Source organism: Lycorma delicatula, chromosome 8, assembly GCF_047948215.1.
Source record: "Lycorma delicatula isolate Av1 chromosome 8, ASM4794821v1, whole genome shotgun sequence".
Lineage (NCBI taxonomy): Eukaryota > Metazoa > Arthropoda > Insecta > Hemiptera > Fulgoridae > Lycorma > Lycorma delicatula.
This window is the reverse complement of record NC_134462.1, coordinates 64,996,508-65,024,440: the sequence shown is the minus strand read 5'-3', so window position 1 is coordinate 65,024,440 and position 27,933 is coordinate 64,996,508. Positions and strand designations below refer to the sequence as shown.

At 28.4% G+C, this 27,933-nt stretch overlaps 1 protein-coding gene across 11 annotated transcripts in view; it reads left to right on the top strand.

Annotated features, from left to right (window-relative positions):
• trio (trio Rho guanine nucleotide exchange factor) overlaps nt 1–27,933 on the top strand; it is a 1,562,448-nt gene that overhangs the window by 1,292,213 nt on the left and 242,302 nt on the right. The window lies entirely within an intron of this gene.

The following is a 27,933-nucleotide window of genomic DNA, read 5'->3' as shown; positions in this document are numbered from 1 at the left end:
TAATTATTAACTATGTTATTAATTAATATTTAACTAAAACAGTATTTCTGATATTGTAATTACAATTATTATATATTATTTACAATTACATTTATGAACGATTTTATTTTAATCTACATTTGTTTATAATATACGATTTATATGCATGTATATTATTAATTAAATTTCAGAATTTTACCCTAATTTGTAATTATAGACCCAATTAAATGGATTAATTTAATGCATGGTTTACCTAACAGTAGTTGTACTCTGTTAATTTAATAAAGCTTTTTATTTGTAAAGCGAAATTTAAAAAAAAAAAAAAATTATTGATTTTTAAGACGTCAAAAAATTGGGTAGTCATAATTTTCGGTTGTGATGGAATGAAAACTGTTTTGCTCTTCGTATAATATTTCTGTAATAGTTTTTTAACACATTTTTCTCTGTGTCTCTCAACAACACACACACACACACATATATATATATATAAACCAAATATATATATATTTGGTTTTTATTTATTATACTATCGTTTTAATCATCAGTCTCTTTGATGACGTTATATACACTGTTGTGTTTATCCATGATATAAATTTTTCCCATTTAGTTGTTTTAAAATGAATGAGGTAATTAAATGAAAATTTATCAACGAAAATGTTAAAGAAAATTGGAAATCGGCACGGAAGGATAAACAAAAGAAGAAAAGGATCGCATGTTAAAAACGAAAAAAATCGTAGCGAATAATTACGGTTTTAGAGAATTAAACTGTTTTTATTTATCTTTTTCATGAAAAGGTATTTTAGGTTATATCTCCTATGAATGGCGATGGATACATATTAATTTGTATAAAATTAATTTAAAAAATGATATCTATTGAATATTCGTGAATATATTCTACGACTTAATTCAGAATCACTACATCGCTCGTCCTTTTTTAACTAATATATCTAATATCTAATCATATCTAATATTACTTCGCCATCTGGCGTCGTAAGACGCCACGGAGGCCGTCTTACTATTTAAGAAAAAAAAAATTCCCCCTTTCCCAAAAATCGAAAAAGCTTTTTTTTATTGCTTATATTTTAACCGATTTTTTTAAAATTTTTTCCTTCCTAGTGTTATGCAGGCGATCTCAAAAAATACTTTGGAAACAATATTAGGGGTGGGGGAGCAAATTAACTTTAAAAATATAGATTTAAAAAATTTTTCAAACCTTTTTTTGGTTTATTTAAACTTTCAGTGTTATTAAATGTTTAAGTAATAAAATAAATTTTTAGTAATAATATTTTATCATAATTCACTCCTCCCCGCAAAAAAAAAGAAACTAACGTAACATTTTATAGGATGTACATTTTTTAATAATTTTTTTTAGTTTCTTCCATTTAACCTAGTAAAAATAGAAAAATTAAAAAAATTCTTGGAATTGATTTTGGTGGTGGAGAAAAAAATATTTTTTTTGGGTTTATTTGAACATATATTGATAATTTTACTAAAAGAATTACCTTCCTCCCCCGCCCTTCACAAAATAGAAATCTTAGGCAACTTTTTTCATGTATAATTAATTTTCTACTATATAAGAATAAATAAAACAACCTAAGGAAAGTATTACAACTTTGTTCTCAGCTTTTTTTTCCTTTGCAATATATATGTCTTTTATTCGTAGAACATCAATTTGTCTTTTTTCACACATCCCTTGAGAATCGCATATTATATCATCCTCCATTATATTTTTATATTGTGTTCCAATTCATTACATTTTACTCGCTAAGGGAGCTTGTAATGATGAATGTATAAGCTGTATTATATAAAACGTAGACTGTTACACAATTTTAAAACATAAATTACGGTGGGTTTTTTTTTTAACTCTAACATAGTTAACAAATTATTGCATAAAAAATAATACAGGTAAACTCAATAACTTAGTTAATAAAAATTTACCGTTTATCAAAACACTCTTTTTATACAATTTTAAAAATAAATAATATACTTTACCTTATGTTGGCTTTTATCCAAAAAAAGAAAAATCAAAATGAAGTGGCAACATGCCAAAAAGAAAAAATCTATCTTTATTTTAAGTAAGGATCAATGTGATATCCTTGTACGTTGTTTAAACATAATTTTAATATTAAATATCTATATAGTATTTAATTATAAAGTTTATAATTAGGGTAAATAATTCATATTTATTCAGATATTTATGAAACGAGGTTGCATAAACAACATATGCGTTCGCATACGTATACGCTCGCATTCACTTTATTTTTGAATAATTTTTAATTTAAACTCCAATACCCCGCATTACCCGTAATGCAGGTTTCGTTCGGTACCAGGGTCATTCTGTTTTATCAGATTAGTAATCTTTAACCTAAATAAAAATACAACACACCGTAAATTCATGATTATACCTCCGATATTTTATCTCATATAAAAGTTTTAAAATCTGATATTTTTTTTTTATTTCCCTCTAATTTAATAATTTTAGTAAATTATATATAATATTTACGTAATATATTTTATACGTTTTATTGGAACTGTACACAATTTTATTTTAAAATTGTACATTCTTGATTGTATTTGTTATATCTAATTAAAGTTCTAAATTAAAAAAGGAGATTTATCGCCGAAAAATTGTTATTTTTTAACTATCAGATTTGAAAACTTCAAAAAATTCTAGTTTCTGTAATTTTTTTTTCCTAACAATTTGCTTATTTACAAGCGGTTTCGAATAAGGAACCACAAGTAAAAAGCACATAATAATTGGTTTCTAACGAATACCCTCAATAAATTGCACATATGCATAATGATATAAATAAAGTAGTTACATATTCGCGCCGAATAATACCACATAGGTGCAAGAGTTCAAAAAGGTCTAATAAAAACAAACAAAAATTTATAACATCATTAAACAATAGACAAAGAGAAACAAATAGTAATGTAACAAGCTCTTTGAGATAAATGGAAAAAGGCTAGGCTTCTCATCAAGATAAGGAAAGATTCTCATTACACATGTGGTATTGAACAAACTTAAAAGTCATTCAGATTCCCATTAAGTGCAGCACATATAGGCGTTTCAGTCGCCGGAGATCCTCGCTGTTGTCTAGGAGATTAACTGCTAGAATGTTCACATGATCACGCTGTCTATATTTTGAACGGAACCGTTTGACCTCTTCGCGAACATAAGGTAGTTGTGAATTTCTGCGAACCATGGTGCCTCTTCAATGCATCTCGCCAACTTATTCTGGAAACGTTGTATAATATCAATATTAATATTTCTCGTCGTACCCTATATCTCCATGCAAAACAACCTCCTACGAGGTTACCACCGTATTGGGAAAGGCTCCCCCAATCGATTTAGTGGTGAAAGTTCGGGCGACCATGTGGAAGTTGCGAAGAGGCAGGGAAGCCGAAGTATTTGGGATGCGTTTTCGAGACGGGCTTGCACCGGAGCGGAATGGTGATCACAATGAACCGGTTCTAAATTTCGTTCAGTTGCCCATCTCCCGCCTGAGGAGGAGGTTTTACAGCCTCGCTATGGATGTATGGCAAGTAAGAATGGCGCACCACAAGTAAGGGTCCTTTATAGATTTATACAGGATTTGAGTAAATTTTATGCCTCTCCTTCGTTTTTAAAGGGAAGGGTGCCCAGGTGCTCTCCAAGCACGTGTACTTGAACGAATATTTTTTTCGTTTCTGCTTGGCAGCTGATGCGCTGTGCGTCTGCGAGGAGATCCAGTCGAACGAACGTATGTTCGACTGCCTAGCTCTTTTGGGGGGGGGGGGCAGAACTCAGGCCACCCTGGAACTTAGAGGTCAAGGGGAAAATTGGCCACACTCATAAGCGGCGAGTAAATGTGGCGTGAGCGGCATTGTCGGACCGTGTGGGTGTTCCTTGATGCCGTTGCTTTGTTCAGCCAGCATCAGTAGTTTATTTAAGGGAAAGACTCCTACCTCGCTGCTGTGGGAATCTACCCGAGAGTTATGGCTGGCCATCAGCCAATTAAAGTGCTTTAATATTGGTGGACAGGTACTTGCTGGCATTCAGCGACCTAGGCGTGGAAGCGAATTGCTTTCTTGACGACATAAATTTAATTTATTGAATGTCATATTTATTTTAGTAGCTGACGGGGTGCGCCTACCCATTTTAGAATATATGACAAGTGAGGGGTGAGAAACGAAGCAAGTGGTGTGTGGCACCATGCTTAGTTCGCTCACGCAATTAGGTTAGTTCTAGGAGCTAGTTAGGGGACACTGGTCGCTAAACTGATTCGAGGCTCAGTAGCCTCGAATCTTGTTTGTGACACAGACATTCGGTCTTATGCTTTAGGGTGAACGAATGGGTTGGCGGCGGGGGAAAAGCCATCCAAATCAATTATATCTCCATGCCATACATCCAAATCGGTTTTAAAATCATCTTGTGTATTAAAAGTTTGTTGGACAGCGGCAAACTGTGAATTCCTCCTTAACAACCGACAAACTTTCTTTTATACCTTGTGTTTAACTTTACTTTAATACAAATTTATTTAATTTAAAAACCAAGTTTTATGTATATATTTTTTTTTATTTAAAAAAATATATATATAACGGTTCGATGGTTTCAAACCGTTTAACAATTCTATTGATGTACTACTTTTTTACTTCTTTGTTCGAAGTAAAGGAAGTATTGTCATCGCGAAAAATTTCGGTTTTCAGATTTCAATGGAAATATTCATTTTGAATCTATTTTGATTAGTTTCGACGTGACATCTGTGCGTACGTACAGATGTCACGTCGAAAGTGACATCTGCTTCGTGTATTTATACAACAGCAACAACAGGCTGAAGCTCAATAATATTCTCTATATTGATAACGAATTTTATAGCCATTTCTGACCGGGAATCGAACCCGAAATCTCCGGGTGAAAGACAGTGATGCTGTCATTCAGTTCCGATCGTATGATAATAAAAATAGGAGTAATAATATAAGATTTTGTTGAAAATTCTGTGATCATATTCATGCTTTTGTTGATAAAACTCATTAATTTAACCGGCAGTTTATGGATGGTTCTTCCATCCTCTTCGAGCGGTAGTATCTTTAAGGGTCTGGTAGACATTTAAATAAGTTTGAATGATATTTATTATAATATACTATAAAAGGGATGTTGCCAAAAATGTTATTCAGCACTAATTAATTAATGTAGAATGACCTAGTAAACTTAATTGTTATGTCAACTAAGTTAACTTTTGTAATTTTTAAAAATATTTTTTAATTAATATATGGTAAAAAACTGGCCGAAATATAATGTCAGTATTTATGCTAAAATATTCGGTACCGACTACTTTCCTTAAATGGATTTATATAATTTATTGTTGATTTTATTTTTTTTTTATATATATATAAAATATAAATATTATAAAGTAATATCATATAAAATAATTAAAATGATGTTAAAATATCTTTAGATGAGAAAATTGTTAAAAATATGTTATTTTTTATATTATAAAAACTCATACCATTTAAAAAAAAGTAAATCTAGAAACTGAATGATCTTTAATACTTAAAAACCAACTATAAACTTAAAAAAAAAAAATCGTTCGTATAAATTAACAGTATTACAGAAAGAAATTAAAAATCGTAACATTAAATTCTAAATGAAACGATTTATTGTAATTAAACAAGATATCGCAATTTAAATACGGTTAATATTAAAAAAATAACATTAAAATTAATAATAACTAATCAAGAACGCGCTCACCGCACCGGTATATATAAAACGTTAGATACATACACACATACTTAACAACCTAAATCTGCCTATATATTTATACGGCTCTATGCATGCATTAATCTGGCTCATCTTATTATATTTCAACACTAATTTGTTATATGAAGTATTTATTTATAACAGATCTCATAACCTAAAAAATAAAATTTATTCCGGATATAATAGCAATAAGCATAATAGCCAAAAGCTAAAATAAATTAAATTTAAATGAATAGTACAGTAATACAGTACTAATACTGGAAATGGGATGGCAAAATCAACACATAATACAATAGTACAAGGAAATTTAGGTAATACAACAAAATTCACATGATTTTTTTTTTACCTACTAATGATATGGTTTTTTAAAACAATTTATTTCGTCTTTAAATTTTACAACTATCTTTTGTGTAATAATCAATGTATATAAAATAGAATCCCTTTTGGCACGCCGGAAGGCGGAGGTAAATTTCACCGATGCTAAGTAGGGGATAAAAAAGATTTCCGCCTTAAAGTTAAGAAAAACTTCAAATTTACTCAATACGACAATGGTTGCATGTGAAAAAAGTTTCACATGTTTAGGATACGACAAGCCCCATCTTCTTACAATTCCAGCAACATTTTGGTTATCCTTTGCCGTAAAGGTTGTTCATATCAAAAATTGTTTCAGACAAAAGTTTTAGAGAACTAATGTTTAGAGAACTAACGACCACTTTAAACCGATTCGATACTGTGCCTATTAAGGGAGGTATAATTTTTTTTGTTTTCGAAACCACATTTTTTCAACCTCCTGGGACAATGGTTGGTAGTATAAAAAAATGTATTTATGTAGGTTTTAGGCCCTTATCCAAAGAATAGTAGAACTTTAAACGAATTCGATATTTTACTTTTAAGAAAGTTATAGCGATATTTTTTTTTTCGAAAAAACGCCCCCCATTTCCACCTCCACGGACCGATTTTGTCCGTTAACGAATTCGGCTGAGATTTTGGGACGAGTTATTTTTAAGGAACAATTTGAAAGTGATTGGCAAAAAATTACGGCAGTTATCGTGCCCACAAGAAAGTGAAATATATAATGTATAATGTGACAGTGATTTTTGGATCTGGGAGATGTGAAACGCGAAGATATTTCGAAATTTTCCGAAAGTCGAATCATGGTACCCATTAAAATATAACAAATATACTTGAGGCACAAATTTAATTTGACTGACGTCCATGACGGAGTAGAAGTACTTCTGCCTTTCAACCAGAAGGCACTGAGTTCAAATACCGATCACGCGCTACAAAATTCAGATTATCAAATAAAAAGAAACACACAATGACAAAAAATACGGATAGGTAGCTGTGTAGTAGGAAGCAGTAAGCCTGTAGTAACCGGAACGAAATAAATCACTATTAGTAGTGATTTATTTCATAAGAAATAAATTCATAAGATTTCATAAGAAATCTACCTAATTATGATGCCTTTTTGGTTAAATTTTCATTATTTTTTACGTTTCATAAAAACTAAAGAAAGTGATTTATTTCGTTCCGGTTACTACAGGCTTACTGCTTCCTACTGCACAGTTACCTATCCGTATTTTTTGTCATTGTGTGTTTTTTTTTAGTTGATAATCTGAATTTTGTAGTGCGTGATCGGGATTTGAACTCAGTACCTTCTGGTTGAAAGGCAGAAGTACTTCTACTCCGTCATGGAGGTGAGTCATATTAAATTTGTGCCATAAGTATATTTGTTAGGTAATTAACACCGAAAATGTTCTTTTTTTGTTAGTTTCTTTCATATTTAACAGGACACTCTATTCTTATCAAATTATAATTCCCCGTATTGTCCAGTCGCGTAGAAAGGATGCTTTGACTGGAAATTATCTTGTGTGGTTTCTCTTTCATCGTCCTAAGATAACTCTTACTTGATCGTAATCGTTCAGTCGTCTTTTGAACTCCACACATCTGTTTGAAAGTTCATTAAACGGCTTTTAAAATCTCTTCGTTAAAAACTTTGGCGGTGCAAACCTTGCTGCCCTGTAGAGATTTTTAATAATGTAGATCTCTAGAGTTATTTCGTTAGACATTTAAAAAGGGCTCCAGTCTTTTTTGCTTTTGGTAAAATTGTTTTTTTTTTAAATACTTTTATATTAGCATCAATAATTAAAGCCATTAGCGATTTATCAGTGCAGTGTATCTTTACCGGTATAGTAAATGTGTAGTCTTGAGCAAACTCAGGCCGACCATTCCTGAGATGTGTGGGCTAATTGAAACCCAACCACCAAAAAATACCAATATCCACGATTTTGTATTCAAATGAATAAAAGTAACTAACTTTATTAGGATTTGAACCTGAGAACTCTTAACTTTGAAATCGGCTGATTTACGAAGACGAGTTTACCACTAGACCAGGCATGGCCAACATACGTATCCGGCCCGCGAAAAATTTTTCAATATTAGCTTCTTTTTTTTTAAGCAATTGAGTAATGGAAAATGTGGAAATTTAAAAAAAACTTACCAAGATATATTTAGTAATCTTCAGCTCAACTTATATTTGTGACCAAACTTTTTCTTTAATGAATCTAAATAAAAGTACAACAAATTCCGTAATAAAATTTTATAAATCGTTTTTATATTTAGCATTCTTTAATTTTGATACTTCGTTCAGCCCGTGAAAAAAGTTTTCTTTCCAACTCGGAAAGAATTGGAGCTGCACTAGACCAACCCAGCTGGTTAAAAAAGTTGGTTTTTGTTCTTATGAACGTGTGATGAAATTTAAACACATTTCTTTTTTGATTTTTCCTTTAATGTCTCGATTTACTCCACTATGAAAACCTTATTTTTTGTGACACCTTATTTCGCTTATTTCTGACTCTCTCTCTGTATGTGTGTGTGTGTGTGTGTGTGTGTGTGTAGGAATGAATCATAACTTGTGTTTAGCTGTCTACTTTAATATTCATTCAGCTTAGTTATGTTATCAGACAAAGGAAGTGGCTATCAAATGTCGTTTAATGCCCATCAAAGACAAAAATAACTTACTAAAAATAGTCTGTTTTTCTACTTAAATCTACTTATTTTGTTTTGCGAAAAAATATTGAAGTAATGACAGAGGGGGGACCTAATGAACAATATTGAACGTTTTTTTATTATAAATGCTAAACAAAGTAAAAGGAGAATGAATATAATTATTGATTTTTTTTTTTACATTTACTTACTGCAATTTGGCAATTTTCACAAATATCTCTGCTTCATCAGAATTTATGAACATATGTGTATAAATTCATTAAAAAATTCACATATACAGAGATATGTTTTAAAATAACCAAAAATAAATAAATAAACCTTTTAAAAATTATTTTGTGAAGTAGAATTTATTTTAGGAATTAAATGTTAGACCACTGATTTAACATTAAAAGACACTGACAAGTAATTTAGTTATTTTAATTTTAAATTAAAGTTGTTGAGAGAATAGGGGTATTTTTTTCAGACTTCCCCAATAATGTGTACGTTGACTTATCAACTTTTTTTTCTTTTTTTCACTATGAAACTTAATATTATGCCAAATATTAAGCTACTTTTTTTTAAGCTGGAGAATATTTTATTCAACTTCTAATAAGGATGAAGCTGAAAATTTGTATTTAAAAAAAAATGTTATCTTCTGGAGGCAGATATATAATCAAATACTGGTCAGGCATGGCATTTTCATACACACTACACTACAAATCATTCATCTCATCCTCTAAAGGAAGCAATATCTAAAAAAAAAAAAGTTATTAAAATATCGTATTCTTTTTATTATTAATATTATCATGCAAGTATTAAATTTATATTCAAAATATATCGAAATTTTTAAACTAAAAAAAGAAACACTTAGAAATGAAATAACATAAAATTTGTAGTTTTAACAGTAAGTTTTAGATAGGTTTACTCCACAACACATCAAATAATTTAAAAAAATCTTGTTTGATTAGTTAAAATAATATTCTCAATCCATTAACGAACCAAAAAAATAATATTGTTTGTTTTATGATTATAAAATAAAATTAAGTGGTTACCTAAACATTTATTGAGATAAGAATAAATAACAACATGTGGTGTTTTAAATTATTTTTCCTTTAGGTGTAGTTAACTTCATGTTACTACGCAGGATTTTAGTTTTAAAATGTTTTCATTCTCAATGAATTAAAATTCTTGACCCTTAAGTTTTTTTTAAACACTGATTTCGATGTTTTTTTTCTTGTTTTTTATTTATTTTTTACTTTATAGAGAAAGTTCTTTGAGGTTCTGTATTTTAAGTTTTAAATAGAAATTTTTTCAAATGAAAAATTACAAGGCCCATGTAGAAGAATGGAAGATATTTATCCTTTATTTTTTTTTTTATCGTGGTCTAGTTGTAGCGGGTTGTTATCAAGTAGATATGAGTCTGATGTCATTCGGTCATTTGTTCAAAATTCAAGAAAATTATTAGGAAAACTTAATTCCTGAGAGGTTTTAAACTGGCACCTATTTCAGAAATCCTATACTTAAAGAAGAATATTGTTCTTTACTTTTTGGAGCAGTTATTTGAAATGGTTTTAATTTTTAAACTAGTTACTCCAGACGTTTTCATATGAAGAATATTCACGTCATGTGAGAGGCATATTCTTTTAGAAAAAAATATCCTTGCTGATTTTATCCAAATAGTAATTTTTATCTTTTGATTTTATTTCATTATTAAATGTTTATTGATTTATAATTTTTATACTGTGAGGTATAAAAGGCTTATTTGAAGTTCAATTAAAATGGGTTCAAGTGTAGAATAATTTATAAATAACATTTCACTTTGAGCTAGTGAAGAGACAAGTTCGGCTTAATTTTTGAAATCTTAACATACACTCAATTTTGTTATCTGGTTAAAGGCCTGGTCGCCTTTTTTTGAAACCAAGGGCTACAATTGCAACATTTTTCTATGAATTAACTAGCATGTTTGGCTTATTTCAAAAAAATCTACTACATTTTAACTACTTTATAATTTACTTTACTGTTTCTTTATGTAAATGTAATAATATTTTCATTTTATTGTTTTTGTGTATGCAGTAATTTATTCAAAAACAGGTTTAATTAATTAAGCTTTTTGAACCATGGCCACTAAAAATTGTTAAAAATAACATTTTAAATTACATAGTGTTATTACTCTGTAACTTCACTCTGGCTACATGCCTAATGGCTGGTAATTTGAAATTGTTACAATGTATGTTATTTATGGTATTATTAATTAAATTTATTACTTGCCGTACTAAATTTACTTTGCTTCTATTTATTTTAGATTTATTTACATATTTTGTGTGCCTGAAAGTAATTTTTACATTAAAGATGTGTTTTTATTAATTTCCTTTTTATGTTAAGTTTTTTATTATTGCCTATTTTTTTTGTATCCTTCAAGTTAGGATAAAATTTCTTTGCCCCCTCAGTAATTTTTCTGATTGATTCTATTTTAAATGTTTTTCAGATGCCTATTATCAATTGTTTATTTTGTAAATATTCCTACCAAAAAAATTTTGCGAATGACAACTGATCACCTTATTTACATTATATGCCTTTTTTTCTTGTAATCTCATGTGAGAATGAGAAAATTCATGGAATGAATTTGTACAACAAAATTGTATAGAAATTGCATAATTTTTTGATGTTTACATTTTGCATTACTAAGAAATGGCCTGAAATAATTTTAGCCATATATTTTAACAGTTGGATTAATTTATGTCCAGATGTGTAGTATCAATGTATAAAGTTATGAAATTTTTTTATCTATATGTTTGCTAATTTTGTAGTTTCACAATTTTTTTGATAATGTTTTCTAATCTTTATCTTATGTACCTATTAATTCATTTTTATATTGTTTGATTTTTAATGCCTTATTGCCTGACCTAATTCTACTAGTCTTTTTTCTTCTATGCGTTTTAAAATTATTCTGTAACAGCATATTTTTGTATCACCTACATCATATTTTTAATTTTATTGAGTGGAATTAATGTAAAGTGTCATCTGTAAATGATCGTGTCATAACTTAGGGCTGGGAGACTGACTTCATATAATCATTTGTGACTAGAAGAGAAGATTTCAGGGATTTCATTTGTTTGACATATCTCATTCTTCTGGTCTTGTCATCTGTAGATCTGACCAGTAGCAGACAGAAACGTACAAACAGGGGCAGGGAACAAATGGATGTTTTCAAATTGAAAATTTCAATTCAGAAGACTTAAAAAATTTTGGTCCAATGAGGAGGTGAGCTCTCACTGTTTACATGGGTGTCACCTAGCTTAACTTACTATAATTATTTTTTTACACCTAGTGTAAAATTTTTGTGCATATTTTGGATGATAAATTTTGGTGGTATGATCAAATTTATTTTATTGCAACATGATTAGATATTGTTTTGCTTTGAAGCATCATATTTGTTATGCCTACGTTTATATTTCTGTTTAAAATATAATATTACATCTCGCACTACTTGAAAATAGAATGAGTTTTCAGTACAAAAAAGCAGACTGTCAGATCTTTGTTTGGTGCCAGTAAATAATCATGTAATGTAGATTTGAAGTAAATAAAAAATCCTGACATCTCCATGTGTTTATGTTTACAAATGTGCAATCTTTGCTACATAAAAAGATACAGTAATTTCTTCCTTTAAAACTTTGCTACATAAAAAGATACAGTAATTTCTTCCTTTAAAATAACAATATTCATTTATTTCAAATCAGATGTAACTATTTTTCTCTGTAACACAATATAATACTTTGACACAACAAAAGAACCTTATTACAATTGATTTTTTGCATACTTTATTTAACGTATATTAAATATTTATTCAATTATTTGTCATTCAAAATTGTTATTTTATTGTGTACCAATTTTATTAGCTTCACTTGGTTATGTTACTGTTATTTCATAAATTAATATTTATATTATTAATATGGATTATAATCACATTACAATTACATATAATTTTGTACTTGGTATTGCTGCACAGTTTTTAACAGTTTCCCTTGATCCTTCCAATAAATGTAACAGTTACTTTTTTCTATCTGTGTTATAGCAAATCTAGAACTCTTAATTGTAATTTATATACTGCACTATAATTACATTATAATCTGAATAAGTATTTATAAAATATTCTAAGCTTTTGAGATATAGATATTTATTTGCAAAAAAAAAATAATGAGGAAATTGTACAGCTTGTTTTAATTAATTTTTTTTTTTGGTTATTTATATTTTAGGAATAGTCATTAAGTGTCAATCACATCTGTTTCTTTATAGATTTTCTCACTCCATCGTAACATTTTGAGTGAAACAATTTTTATTTCTTTTCCAAATTGATTGTATGTCTGTCTATATTCAGAAATGATCAATGTTTAATTTATTTAATTTTTAAATACATTTTTAAAATTATTTTCCATTTTGAAGTAAAAATAATTTTAATGATATTAAGGAAATAAAGTGGTAGTTCATGTTTGTTTTTGTTATTTTATTCACTAATGAAATAATACTTAATAATGTTGTAACTATGACAGTCGTTTCAGAGAACAATATTACATTATTCTTTTGGCCGTACATGTTGTTTACTGTTGCGTGGCAACAGATTGTCTGGCTAAATAAACAAGGTACTCGTTTAGCTTCATTTACTTCAATAGTTTTTCATTGTATCCTAAAGAGCTTTATTTGTTGCTAGAAACAAACTTACAAATAGTATATTAATTACTTTTATATATATATATTCAAAAAAAAAGTATTTATTTATTGGAATATCATTAAATTTACATTAAGAGCACTTATTCACTTTAATAAAAATTTTTGAAAAAACTTTGCCTCATATTTTTTTTAGAATTGTGAATTACAAATATAATGATGTTAATATTTAAGTGAATAATTCTTTGTCAAGCTGTGTGTGTTGATTCAGGACTTTCTGCCCTAGAGGTCAGCAATAGTTCTCTTAACTGGATTTCACAGCTCATAATACTGTAATAGTTTGATCATTGGGAATAAATTAATGGTAATAATTCTTTATTACTTGAAAATAATTGGAGACAGCACTGTTTTTTCCTAGAAAAATACTTTAGTATAGATAGATTTTATTACTTTTAATTCATATGTAAGGGATAAAATAATTTTTATTATATTTTTTGTTTTTGTTTTACATTTTATTATTCTGTTAAATAGAAATAAAAAAAAAGTTTGTCTTTACATTATATTAGAATGTTGGTAATTAACAGAATTGAGATGGAAAACTTTGCTGACAATTACTTCAATGTATACAGTGCACTTATTTTCTCATCAATTTGTCATGCAATACTCAACAATCACATTCATCTATTTCTCTTTTGTTCATTGCTCTTCTTCTGATACTACTCCCTTTTATTCTCTTCATATCTTTCAAACTGATTACTTCCTCTGTGTTTTCTCCCTCTTTGTTCATTAAATAAATAATTGATAAAGTAGTATAGATTGCATGACAATGGTAATTACCTGTCGTTTATTTCTACCTTATAATTACAATATTAGGATTTATACACTTATCAAACTATTTATTGTTATATGTTTATTCTCATTTACTCACTGAAAAATTAGTTTTAAAGAATACAGAAATTTTAGCGTTTCTCATTTTCCAATGTTTTCATATTTTTGAATATATTTTATATTATGATTTGATCAGCTAAATATAAATAAATAACAGTTTTAACTATTTCAATTATTTGACAAGATGAAATAGTCTTAATTTTATAAGACTATGCATAGAGAAAAATTTCAGCCTAATTAAATGGTTCTTTTCTATTATGTAATTCATTATTTCTACATAATACCGGAAAATTATCCTTATCCAAAGCATTCAAACATATAGAACAGGCAGAAAAATTGAAAGTTATTATGGTATGTAAAATTATACAGTATGTAATTCATATTTATTTGTATGGTAGTATTTTATTAAGAAACCATGTTAGAAAGTCCATTGGAGGCCTTGGAAAACATAATTGTTTATTTACATAATTCAGTTTGTTTTTCTACAACCGTATAGTAACAGATTTAGGTTCCGGTTGTATTTTAATTAAATAAATTGAAAATTAATTAAATTATTACCACATGTTATATGGGCATTTCTATGATATTACCAATGTAAAACACGTAGCAATTGACTTAATAAATATTTAAAGTTAATATGTTTTATTTAATATGGTATCATTAACTAGTTTGTATTTGACGTGATCTTTGTAAATGAATATCTGATTTAATATGTCACTCCAGTGCAGAGATATGCTGTAACTTTTACAAGAAAATGATTGTCCTGTTTATTTCCATTTAAATAACTGCCTACAGTAGCAGTTATTAATAAAGTAATGGCTGTAAATGAAAAGAAAGTTTCAAAGATGAATTAAGTCCAAGTGAGAAGTGTTATATATTTTAGTTTTATTTTATGTAATCAAATTGGAATAGATATTGGGATTGGAGGAAAACATTTCTTCATATTTTCCCAGTAAATAGCTTTAGAATCACTTAACTCATGTAATATTAATTAAATCTGGCAATACTGGCATGTTTTTGAAAGGTGATTATTATTGAGTATTTTTACAAAGGTTACAGATTACAGTATATTAGTTGATTCATGTAACAGTTATTGGGTCTTGAAATAAGATAAAATAAAGTAGAAATTCAATATATTTTGAAATTTTATTACAAAAAAAAGGGACAAATGCACAACTCAGGCTAAAAAAAATTTGTGATGTTTATGGACACAATGCACTAACAATAAATGTGACACAACACTGATGTATTTTCAGTCTGGAAATTTTGATCTCGTTGGTGCACCTTGCTCTGGTTGGTCAATGACATCATTAAAAATAAATTGTTTATCAGTAACAAAATAAAGATCAGACCACAAAACAGTTTTAAACTGTTTGTTGTAGGCTGGATAGAAAAAAATTTGATGTTTGGGTACCACTTGATTTAATAATGAAAATTTAATGCATCAAACTTCTGTCTGTGAATTATTTGTAAAATAGAATGAAATTGGACCATTTTTAAAATGGCTGGTAATGAAAAATGGATCACATATGACAATGAAGTACAGAAAAAATTGGTCGAAGCGAGGTGAAGCTTCACAAACTGTGTCAAAGCCACGATTGAGACCAGAAAAGTGATGATGTGAGTTTGTGTGATGGAATCAGAAAGGAATTGCTCACTATGAGCTACTGCTGCCCATTCAAACAGTCGATTTTAACCTGTACTGTCAATAACTGTAAAAATTATTCCAAATAATCAAGATAAAATGACCTGAATTGATTAATAGGAAAGTGTTAACTTACATCACAACAATGCTAGATGCTTTAGTGACCTGATGAAAATTGAGAGAGCTTGGCTGGGAAGTTTTGATTCATCCACCATATATTTTAATGGTTGTTTTATGAACTTTGATCCATCTGATATATCTCATCAGATTTGTTACTGTGATTTGAATCTGCTTTGGTGTTTATTTAAACTGATTGTCGAGTGTTTACCTTCTGCTGATATTGAATTTGTAGACTAAGGCTTTAACAGCATCTGTATCAAAAGCGTACAGTGCTCAATTGTCAATTTTCGCTGAAAATCCTTCTTGGTATCTGGTGTATGATTTAGAAATGTGTCTGTCTCATAGGGGGTTTGTAAAGCAATCAGTTTTTTGTCCTACACATGGTGAAGGAGTGGCAACAACTGCTGGTGTAAGTATCCTATAACAAACAAGGGTTTGCCCATGTAGGACTTATCTTAGTCCTGCTTGTGCTCTTTTCAGAGCAGGGCCTGTAGTCAGTGTTTTCATAATTGCTTGCACTTGGGTAAATGATCCAGCAGCAGCCAAGAGGTGCGAATAATGACAGGAGAACAATCAGACCTCCGACTAAAGTTTCGTATCTTGCTGCAGGCAGTTGTTGCATTTGTGGGGTTTGCCTGACAAAGTAATAGATGTCAGCGAGTAGGTAGGTCGAGCTGCTAGCTTATTTTATTTACTTAGGGAAGCATTGGTGAAAATGTCAGTTGTAGAGTTTGGAGAGTCTAAGGGAAAACCCAGGACGGTTGTTTCCAGGAGGATGTTTCCATCTTCTCTTCTGATGACAAAGGCCATACTAGTCAGTCAGGTACGTCCACCTGGATACCAAAAAGTACTCTGATTAGCCTTGATGGCTAGGGTTGTTATATGATTAATAAACTAGACCAGTTGGTCCTTGGTTTATTTACTGAAAAGGTTCTGTTTTTTTTACTTGCTGGAATATATGTGTAGGATGCCATCAGTGATTGTAATATTCAATAAAAAATAAAAATTGAAAAGTTTTTGTTATGAAAATCTAGTATTGTAGTAATCTTATGTAGGTAGATGTTTTTGTATATTTCATGTTTGTGTTAGGGTGTAGTGAAGCTGGGATTACAAGATGTCTGAAGCGGTAATATATCTAATATTTCAGTCTTATTTTTATTTGGATTAAAATTAATGTTAATATATTTTTCCTTAAATTTTGTAAAGATTTATTACATTTTTACTATATTTTTTTTATAGTTTTAATCTACTAAATTTTGCTTCTGTATATATTTTTTTAAGTGTATTTGTTTAGAAGATTGATCTGAATCTAAGTAGCAATTGTAGATATTTCAAATCTTTTTTTTTTATAAAGATTGAAATGGATGATTGATGTGCGTAATATTTACTTTTTTATTAAATTAAAATCTTGTATTTTTTTCTATTTTACTTTTTTTTTTTAATTTTAGAATATCTTTTTCATTGTTAGCATTAATTGAACAATTTGGCAAATGTTATTTTAACCATGAAATTATTTTTAAAGTATCTTTGTTTATTTTGTACTTAGAGGAGTTATTTTTTTTTTCAAAATAATATCTGGTTGCTAGTGTAATTCAGTTCAAGCTGGTGTAAGCCGGAAACTGAATTCTTTGTTCGAGATTTATCGTCATAGGCAGGTGTATGCTTACTGTAAAAAATTATTTTAAAAAACTTCACTTTTTTTATTCTCTTAGCATTTTATTTTTAATAGATTTTTTTATTCATTTATTTTAATGATTTTATATACAGTCAAATGTCTTTTTTTTTATGGAGTGTCATGCACTACTGATAATGAAAATATTTGATGTAATTATTTTGTGATATATAAATTATTGGTGTAAGAGTTTGTAATAGTTTGACATTATGTGATTTTTTGTTTTATTGAGCAAATTTTTTTTATATTCGCAGTTTCAGAATTTTGGATCTGCTTTCTCAAAAACCCCATTTTATTCATTTGGATAACACCATTTTCAATACCTTGTTTCTATTGTATACTTTTTTTTAATAATAATAAAATAATATAAAAGTAGCTTAGGATCAGTTTTTTTTTTTGTTGCTTTCAATCTAAATTCTCTTAAATACAGATTTGTAGTTCAAGTTTAATGATATTTTTTATGAATTTTTTTTAAACTGATTTTATATTCATGAATTATAGATACATGCTTGTAACAGTATGTACTAAAGTTTTACTGTGTCAGGAAAAAGGCTACTTGCAACAGTCTAACTAAACAAATATGTAAACGTTCTAATTTACCGTATTATTCAGTCATCAGAGAACTTGATTTGAATATGTGTCCAACAAGTGTTCTGCACTATTGTACATAATATGTTATGAACATTATGAAGTAAAATGTATTTTACAGTTTATTTGTTAAAACTGTTATGCTGCCAATATAATTATCTATCATTATTTAGTTTAGTTGTTTGTTTTGATTTTTTTTCTGTAAATTAGATAAATGCATTATTAATAAAAATATCTTTTATGAGCAATTCAAAATTTCAGGTAATCACTTAAATATAGCCATTTTTTCATTTTCTTTCAGATATGACTATAAATTAAAAAGATTTAAGATTAAAAGTTGAACGTTCTTAAAAATTATTTATCAGTTTAAAAGAAGAGATAGTAATTTTAGATATTCTGGAACTTTTCTTTGTTATTCTGTGCTGATAGTCCAAATGAATATGATGAGGTGTATATTACCAAAATATTCTTATCTTCCTAAATACATAGTGTTAACAAATTTTGAACTTTTTATTTATAACTGATATTGCATCAGGATTTTTAGAACAGAGCCAGTAATGTAGAATATTTTTAAGCTGAAAAAATAAACTTTTTTTAGTAGTTTTATTAAAAAAAAAATTTCCGTAAGACTAAAACTTTATAATATATATATAATTTTTACATGCATGAGTATTAAAATATAATCAGTTTTTTAAGCTGTTTTTGAATAATTTAATTTTGAAATTTTAACTTTTTTATTTTGCATAGGAAGTAATTTATTTTATAAAAATTTTGTTAACATTTCTTATAGGTGTAAAAATTTGATAAAATGTTATTCAAAACATTTGATCATTTTATCAGGATTCAACAAACGATTTTTTGGAAATTCAGATTTAAAATTTTATAAAAATAATGTTTGAGTTTACCATGAAAAAATAGTCGTTTTTTTTTACTTAGGTTGGTTACAAAAATATTTTAACATTCACTTACACTGAGACTAAAGCCAGTCTATATATTGCATTGTTTTCGCATAAAATAATTCCATTACTTTAACATTCAATGTTCCAGTCTTTCACATTACTGTAACAATAAAAACCATTTAAGATAAAATCAGCAGCAGTAGTTTGAGTTGCTTTCTCTGTGATTGATGATGTTTATTATATAATGGAAAATTGAGTAAATGTGTTACATGTAGAATTGATCATATATCACATAATGGTAGACTTACCATGCTGATATGTAATGGAATATAATTTATTTTTCAATAATGACTACTCTGTTCAGGATACAGAATAAGTCATATGTTCTTCATCTTCCTAAATTTCTTGTTATTGGAGAAGGAAAGAAATTCTTTGTTGAAGTAAAAATATGTTTTAATTAAAAACAGCTTCAACCTTTTTATATAATCACATTTTTATTTTGTTTAAGGTTAATTTCTCACTGAATTTTGACCCTGCTTGCCCTGATTCTATGTATCTCCACAAACTTAATTATTTAATTATTCTGTTGTAGTTATGAGTATCCAAATTTATATTTTTAAATCTGCCTACTTATAATTTCCATCATAAATTAATAAATTAATTTTTTACTTACTCAGCAATCACATGTACATATACTCATCTTTTTAACTGCTACAATATAAAGTAAATCGATTCATTGTTTAATGAAATCAGTTCAATTATCTGTCCTCTCTTCTATTTGTAATCCTCCATTCTCATAATGCGATTATAATTCCAACATGTAGCTTACAATAATATTTTAGTCTGTGTATCTGTGTTGTTATGTCATGCAAAACAGTTCCATGTAAGAGCTGTATGCTGTAATTAGAAATTTTGCTATAAACATGCTATTTTATTTGTTATAAACAGATCATGAAATGGAAGATAGTTAACTGCTCAGTTGCCAGTATTTCGACCACCAGTTAAAGGTTCTGAATTATAGATTTGCTTATATTCCGCTATATCAGTAGAAGCAATTGTTACGTTCATTCCTTGAATCCCTTGCACATAATTTTGTTTTTGTGAAACATTAAAACTTACTTTTTTTTTAACTCTTTTGACAATAATTATTCAAATAATATCTGCCTCTATTAAATGAATTAATTATCTTCATGTTGCATGATTATAATTAAATGAATTAATTATCTTCATGTTGCATGATTATTATGTTAAAAAACTTCAGTGTATATGTAGTTTGCATTGTATCTTTAAAACTGCAACTGTTATAAATTTTTATAACAAGTTCACTTTACAAATATGAACTGATAAGGAAACACTTTTATTCTACTGGTCAATCAGTTGAAGTATTTGATGACAATAATAAAGTAATCGCTCACTAACGAGACTCTTCCTGCATCAACACCAACACTCATGTTCAGCTGTCTAAACAGCTATGATGTGCTTAATGTAATGGCTTGTTTTTATATATCATTTAATATTATACTTCTTTATTTGGTTCAGTAAGAATGTAATAATGTTCCAATTGATTATACATCTATAATGTTTACATTGTAAATTGTTCACATTCATGGGTAATTTTTTAACTTAAAAATTATCTTAGTTTCTTACTTTTTTCAGCCATGTACAAGATATTTAATTTCATGAATTTCTTAAACTTGCACTATTCTTGATAGCTTCTTTATTTTAATAATTTGCATTTCCTTTCAAGTCATTTGGATTGGGGAAAATAAAATTTCTGGTTGTTGCCCGTATATTAAAATAAAATTTTCTACCATATTTTTTTTTATTAGGACTCTCTATAGATGGCATTAAAGAAAGAACTTTGAACTATGTTTACTTTTCTGCCAGTACTCTTTTATTCTTTGACTAATGCCATCTTTTTCTCTTTTTGGGAAAACATTTTCACAATTTTTACTTCCTTGTACGAAGTAAAGGAAGTATTGTGATCGAGAAAAATTTCGGTTTGCAGAATTCAACGGAAATATCCATTTGACCATCCCTGAATCCATTTTGCCTAGTTTTGGCATGACGTCTGTACATACGTATGTATGTATCTCACATAATTCAAAAACGATTAGTCGTAGGATGTTGAAATTTTGGATTTAGGACTGTTGTAATATCTAGTTGTTCACCTCCCATTTTGATTGCAATCAACCGCATCAAAAGTGTCCAAAAAAAAACCCAAAATCAAAAATATTTAGATTTTGGACTTTTTCTTAACTGCAATAATAAACCCTCATTGAGAGCTTTTCAACGATATATCATAAATGGTACTTATTTTCATTGGTTCCAGAGTTATAGCCAAATAAAACTGTAATTAATGAAATATTTGGATATTACAAGGGGAAGGGACATCGGTTTGAATCTGACTTCATTTACTTTTCTTTTTTTTTAACTTTTTTTTTAATTTAAATATATTTATTTATTAATAATTATTAACCTTGGATTATAAAAAAAATGTGTTTATGTAATTTGATAGGTGTACAAAGAATTCGTGTGGTGTCCATATCAGATTTTTTATTTTTAATCTAGAAAAAATCATTAAAGATTCTTTTTGTTAATCTGTTGTCATAATTTTGTTAAATGCCATATAAGCCTAATCTTTTTCTTATAGAGTTCATTTATTTGTTCAAATTTTGAGTAAATTTTTTCCTTTGATTTTAGGGTATTTTGATTATTTTTACATTTATGTCCTTTTTTCATTATTTTTTTTTAGTTTGAATTGTTTGATTGTCATCAACATTTTTTGGAAATTCATCTTTTAATGAGTTTATTTTAGTGACTAAATCACGTATCAAAAAGGAAGGGATAATCTTCTTGTTAGATGATAGGCTAATTCTATTTTTATTTTTTTTTCATTTCTGAACTGGATCTTTTCAGAGCATTTTGCTGCATTATTTCTCAAAGATATTTAAATTTTTCAAATTTTAATTTTACCATATATCTTATATCTCTCTTTATTTATTCTATTTTTCTTTTTTATTATTATTATACATTGCAATTTAACAATTTAAAGAAAAGTTCTCTTTCTACATGATCCTATCTATATATTTTTTTCTTTTTATCAGCTTTCTTTTGAAATTGCAGTTTTTATTCAAAAATATATACATTCACAACAGAATGTAAGAGCCTAGTCAAAATTTAAAATAAAAAAATTAAAAATAATTTTTGTTACACTTGTATTTAAGCTTATCAAAAGTAAAATTATAGCTCAGTAATGTGTCACTCCTAGCCAGGTGAAGATAACTGGATTTCCAAAGGCTTTGCACTGGAATGAATGCCGAGTGTCAACATGTGATCTTTGGGTAGGGTTGTTTATTTCATTTTGTAGTTCCTTTATGGTTAGATTCATTACCACCATCTATCATGTTCCTTATGACTGATCGTTTTCCTCCTGGTGGTTTCATGTGGGTTTTCCAACAGGTACCTATTGGATCCATGTTAAGAATGTGTAGATTTCTTTCAGTTATTTTATATTTTTTTTGGCACTGGCTGTAAACCCGTCCATAGATGATATCTATCCAGTGGCTATACAAAAACCCTGCCTGTCTAAATTTGAAAAGTTCTATCAGATGAATTCATGCTTCTAATCCTTCCTAATAAAATAACTGTATATTATATGATGATTGAGTGGCCTAATTTTTCCAGGGATTATGAATGCTCAATGCTTGAAAGGGGTGTTTGTTTATTTATATTAATCTTATTCCCTAAGTGAATCGACTATCTCACATTGTGATTCCTCCTGGTAGTTATTACTTTTTCATTATCAATACCTTATATTCTTGACGTTTTCTTTTTTATTTTGGATTATGTCCATGTAAATCTGACATCATTAAGTTCATGCTGATGAGCCCTACCCTCCCACACTCAATTTTTTACACTCTCGTGCAAGGTTTGCAAGGCGTCTACAGACACGCAGAATGTCATAAAATGACTTTTCATACCTGAATAATACTGACATATCAAAGGTGGTAAAGGTAACATAAGACCCAAGGCGAGGCAATTGTCTTACCACTGTGGAAGAAGTAGCAACTGGTGCGTCAGAACAAATTGTCCAGAGATTTGAGCGGCATGTTAAAGAGCTTTGGAGGAACATGGACAAACATGTCAAGAGAAGCATCAAAGAGTTAGAAACTGACCTCAATATCACTGTACTGGATCTGAGAAAGCTGGCTGATGCTAACAAGATTAGTGCCAGAACTAGTCGCACAGTGACTACACAAACACAAATAGATACAGGCTGTCCCATTCAGGATGCGCTGGAAAATGGGATACTAGCAGTAGAGGTATCGGAGCTTATCAAATAGAACTGATCCAAAAAAGTCTGTAAGAAGACCCATATTCTGGACACTGTTGCAGTGATGGACATACACATACTCACAGAGGGCAAGACAATGGAAATTTTTGCAGCCAGGGACCCACAAGTGGCCTGGCTCCTTACCAAAGCTAACATTAGAGCTGGGGAAGTGACAACGGCTACACTAAAGGCATATTTAACTGAAAGTGCAGGAGATGTGGAAGCCCCTATTTTAAATAAGTATCATGTTGTATATGTTGACACAGACACTACTGATACTGCGCAAACCCAAGTTGAAGCCTTTCGTAAAATAAGGGACAATAATGGAGACAGTATGAGTCCTGTACAGACAGAGGTATATGGGCAGGATACCACTGTCCATGTAAGAAAAATTCTGGAGTACAAAGGACAAAAGACCGGATATCAGTACCACATTGTTTTGCTGGGTGGAAAACATACTACACGATACGGAAGTGACACCAGAGAGAATTAAACATAAGTTCATGCTAATGATAAAGGATTCTGTATAGGAGCACTTACTATAATGTGTACTAGTGGTTACCAGCTTGTGAACTAACACATAGACTTTTGTTTTCTCTTTAGCAGTGGCACAGTAAATCTAATGGTTTATTATAGTTGCTAAGCAGTTAAAGACAGGTCTTAATATCTTTATGGAAGGAAAATTTCAGAACAATTTTCAGTGATGCTATTTCTCAGGATCACTGTATGTACTCATAGCATTTCATCATATTTAATTCCATTTCATAGCACAGTATTAGTTCAGTTATGTTACATAATATATTTAATTTCTATTATTTTGTAAACATAGTTTTAGATATTGATTCTACATTACTTACATACCTATAATTAATTCCTTTTTATAATATATCATAATTATAATTTATTATTTTCATAACTGTTTATTTTATTTTCAATTTTGTAATTACTTTTATGTATGTATTTTGTGTTAACACCAAATATCTGCATTAACAGTGTACTTTCCTTCCTTTTCCTTTTTAGTCTCTGGAAATCACCGTCAGGTATTACTTTAGAGGATGAATGAGGATGATATGTATAAATGTAAGTGAAATGATGTAGTCTTGTACTGTCTCAGGTCAACATTTCTGAGATGCGTGGTTAATTGATATCTAACCACCAAAGAAGACTGGTATCCACGATCTAGTAATCAAATCTGTATAAAATTAACAGTGAACCTGATATACTTTTAATTTACTATTCCATTAAAGTCATTATTAAGTCTGTAATTTTATCATTTCTTCAGCATGTTGAACAATGTAATATTCAGAAACAATCATCTTGTGTTTCCCCTCTTCAAACTAAAATAATATTTCATTTAAAAGTTTGATGAATTGGAAATGATTTTATTTTTTTCTTTAAATTAAGTTTGTTCATTTTTCAATTATTTATATATTTTTATTATTTAAATAATATAATTATTATGAAAACGATTAAATAGATACAACAATATAATTTCACTTAAAATAATTTTATATCATAGAAGTTTGTTGTATTTCTAATTTACTTACAAGTACTGTACATTGTTTTAACAGTAAAAACTTGTCTGTTGTATTATAACATTATTATTTCTATTATTAATGTCACTACAAAGACAAACTGTTTAGTTTTAAGTAATATTAAAGTTACAGAATGTGTCTTTACCTAAACTTTACTTAATGTTACATGGAAATTAATGTAACCATTTGTTATAGTCATGTAGATGTACCATGTTCTGTTAATTCTATTAAATGCCCTTGTTAATGTAGTCTTCTTTTTTATATACATTCTGTATTTTTATTCGTGTTTGCAATTATGTTACTATCTTTATCAGATCTATATTTATATAAGATTTTTTTTTACTTTATGAATGTACTATCACTCTACTACTTTATGACTGTAAATTTTATTATTTACAACATATAAGTTGACTTATAAAGCTAATTTCAGTAATGATAAACTAAATAAATTTCAAGTTTATAGAAGTGCCCTGTAAATATGGTTCATTCTGTATTTTGTAAGGTCTTACAATTAGAATATAGGATACCATACTCAATATTCTTATTTTGTTGTACACTGTTTTAACACTGATTATATATAACAAATCAGAAAGCTAATTTAAACGTTTTCTTTCTTGAATGGAAAGACAAACTTATATTTTTTATATATATATTTTTTTTTTTAACTTAATATAACTTTTTGTAAACCATTTTGAATAACTATCAACTCTTAAGTAAAAATATTTATTTGTTGTTAAACATATTCAGTAATTATACATGTGAATATATTTAATATTTAGAAATATAATGTTATAATAAGAAATAAAAGCATGCATGATAAGGGTCATAAAAATTAACACTAAAAACTTGTAGAATACAACAATTTTTTTTTATAAATTAAATTTATATAAAAAATTTAAAGTTAATAATAATACTACTTCTACAAGGTGACATCCAAATCAGAATGCATTTTATTTAGTAATGATAAAGTAAATAGATTTCAAGTTGATAGAAGTCACCTGTAAATATGGTACATTCTGTATCTTGTAGGATCCTATAATAAAAATATAGGAGATAAAAATGCTCCTATGTATTCTTTTATATTCCTTTGTATTCCTTTTATATTCTAGAATAAAAATATAAAAATGCTCCCTGAACTTATATGTTGTTATTACCTTTTGTTAAACAATTTTCATTCTAAATGATTTTTGGATGCAGCCAGCCATAATCAGGAATTGGTTTTTTAGGTATTTTTTAAACAATTTAATTGTTTTATTATTGTGGGTAGCTAACAGTAAAAGAAGAATTCTGTAGATAAACAGTAGTGTGGTAAAAAGATGTTTAAAAAAATAATACTTATAAAAGGAAAAACATGTTATAACTGCAGATTCTTAAAAATAGTCTTTTAATCATAATAATCTACTTTATTTACTCATAACATGTACATAGAAAGAGAGAGAGAGAGAGAGAATGAGAGAACCCGTCATAATAATATACTTTACTTAAACATAACATGCACATTTGTGTGTGTGTGTTTAAAGGCTATTTAATTGATTAAAAAACAAGTAGAAAGTTTAATTGGATGACTTATTAAAAATATCATTTTATATGTTATTTACTATGTTTACAATGTAAGTTGTGTGTGTGTATATATATATATATATATATATATATATATATATATATGTATGTATATGAAATGTTATTTTCTTTTTTTTTATTGATTGCAAGTTTTTTCATTTTCTCTTCCATTGTGTATAATATAAATCGAATATCTGAATGCATGCATTTCCAAGGCTAAAATTTTTTATAAAATAAACTTTAAATGCTAATTATAAAGATTATAAGAAATCAGCAGCATTATCTCTGTAAAATATTGAAAGATTATAGGTCTGTGTGCTGCAGGTGATGATGTAATGCCACCACTACTGCTTTAACTAATTAGTCATATACCTGTGGTATATTACATCATTTTAAAATGTTTGGTTGTATTACTAGTGCACATGATTTTATCTACCTGTTAATAATTTGAATTTATTTTAACGAATAAATTGCTTTAAATTAAAATATATTATATTGCGTTGTATGACTAAAATATTTCTATAATATGCTCCGGCCAGTAGATAGTACTTCACAGCATGGTTCTCAACCTTTTTTGACTGATGACACACTTCACTGAACACCCAAAATATCGCGACACACTTAGTTGTTTATGATTAGTAATAATGATGATACTGGTAATAATAATAATAATAATAATATGTAGTATCTAATTCTAAGCATCAGACATTCAGTGTATATAGAACTTGGTAACATGCAAGCACATTCTTCTAAATATAAGCAACATGTCAAGTGTTGTCAGAGAAAGAGAAGGGTAACTATCTGAAATCTATGTATAGTTAAACTCTGATTAAAAAAATATATATTATTGTTTTTTTCAAAAATTCACCACTAAAATTAATGTGAAGTCTATGTTCATGTGTTCCACAGAATTTGTCTACAATTGGTTTTATGGTTGATAGGTCAACACGCAAATCATCTTCAAGTCTATTCCTGAGTTAGATTTCATTACTTTCAGTGTAGAAAATGCTAATTCACACAAATATGACATTGAAAATAGCAGTAAAATTTATGTAGCTCTCTGCGATTGTGGGATACTCTCATTATGCATAGGTTCAAAAGGACTGTACTTAAGTGTCTAGAAATTTTGTTTTCATGATAGAATCACATTACAAGTTTAACAATTCATATTTTTCATTGACAGTTAGGTTAGTGAAATTTGGATGTTGGATCTCACCATTTGTAACAAAAGGAGACATTACCTACTGTAACTTTGAAACGAACAAGGTAGGGAAGTATTTTGTTACTTTTATTAACTTCTTTAGGCATTCTTTCCTATTTTGTG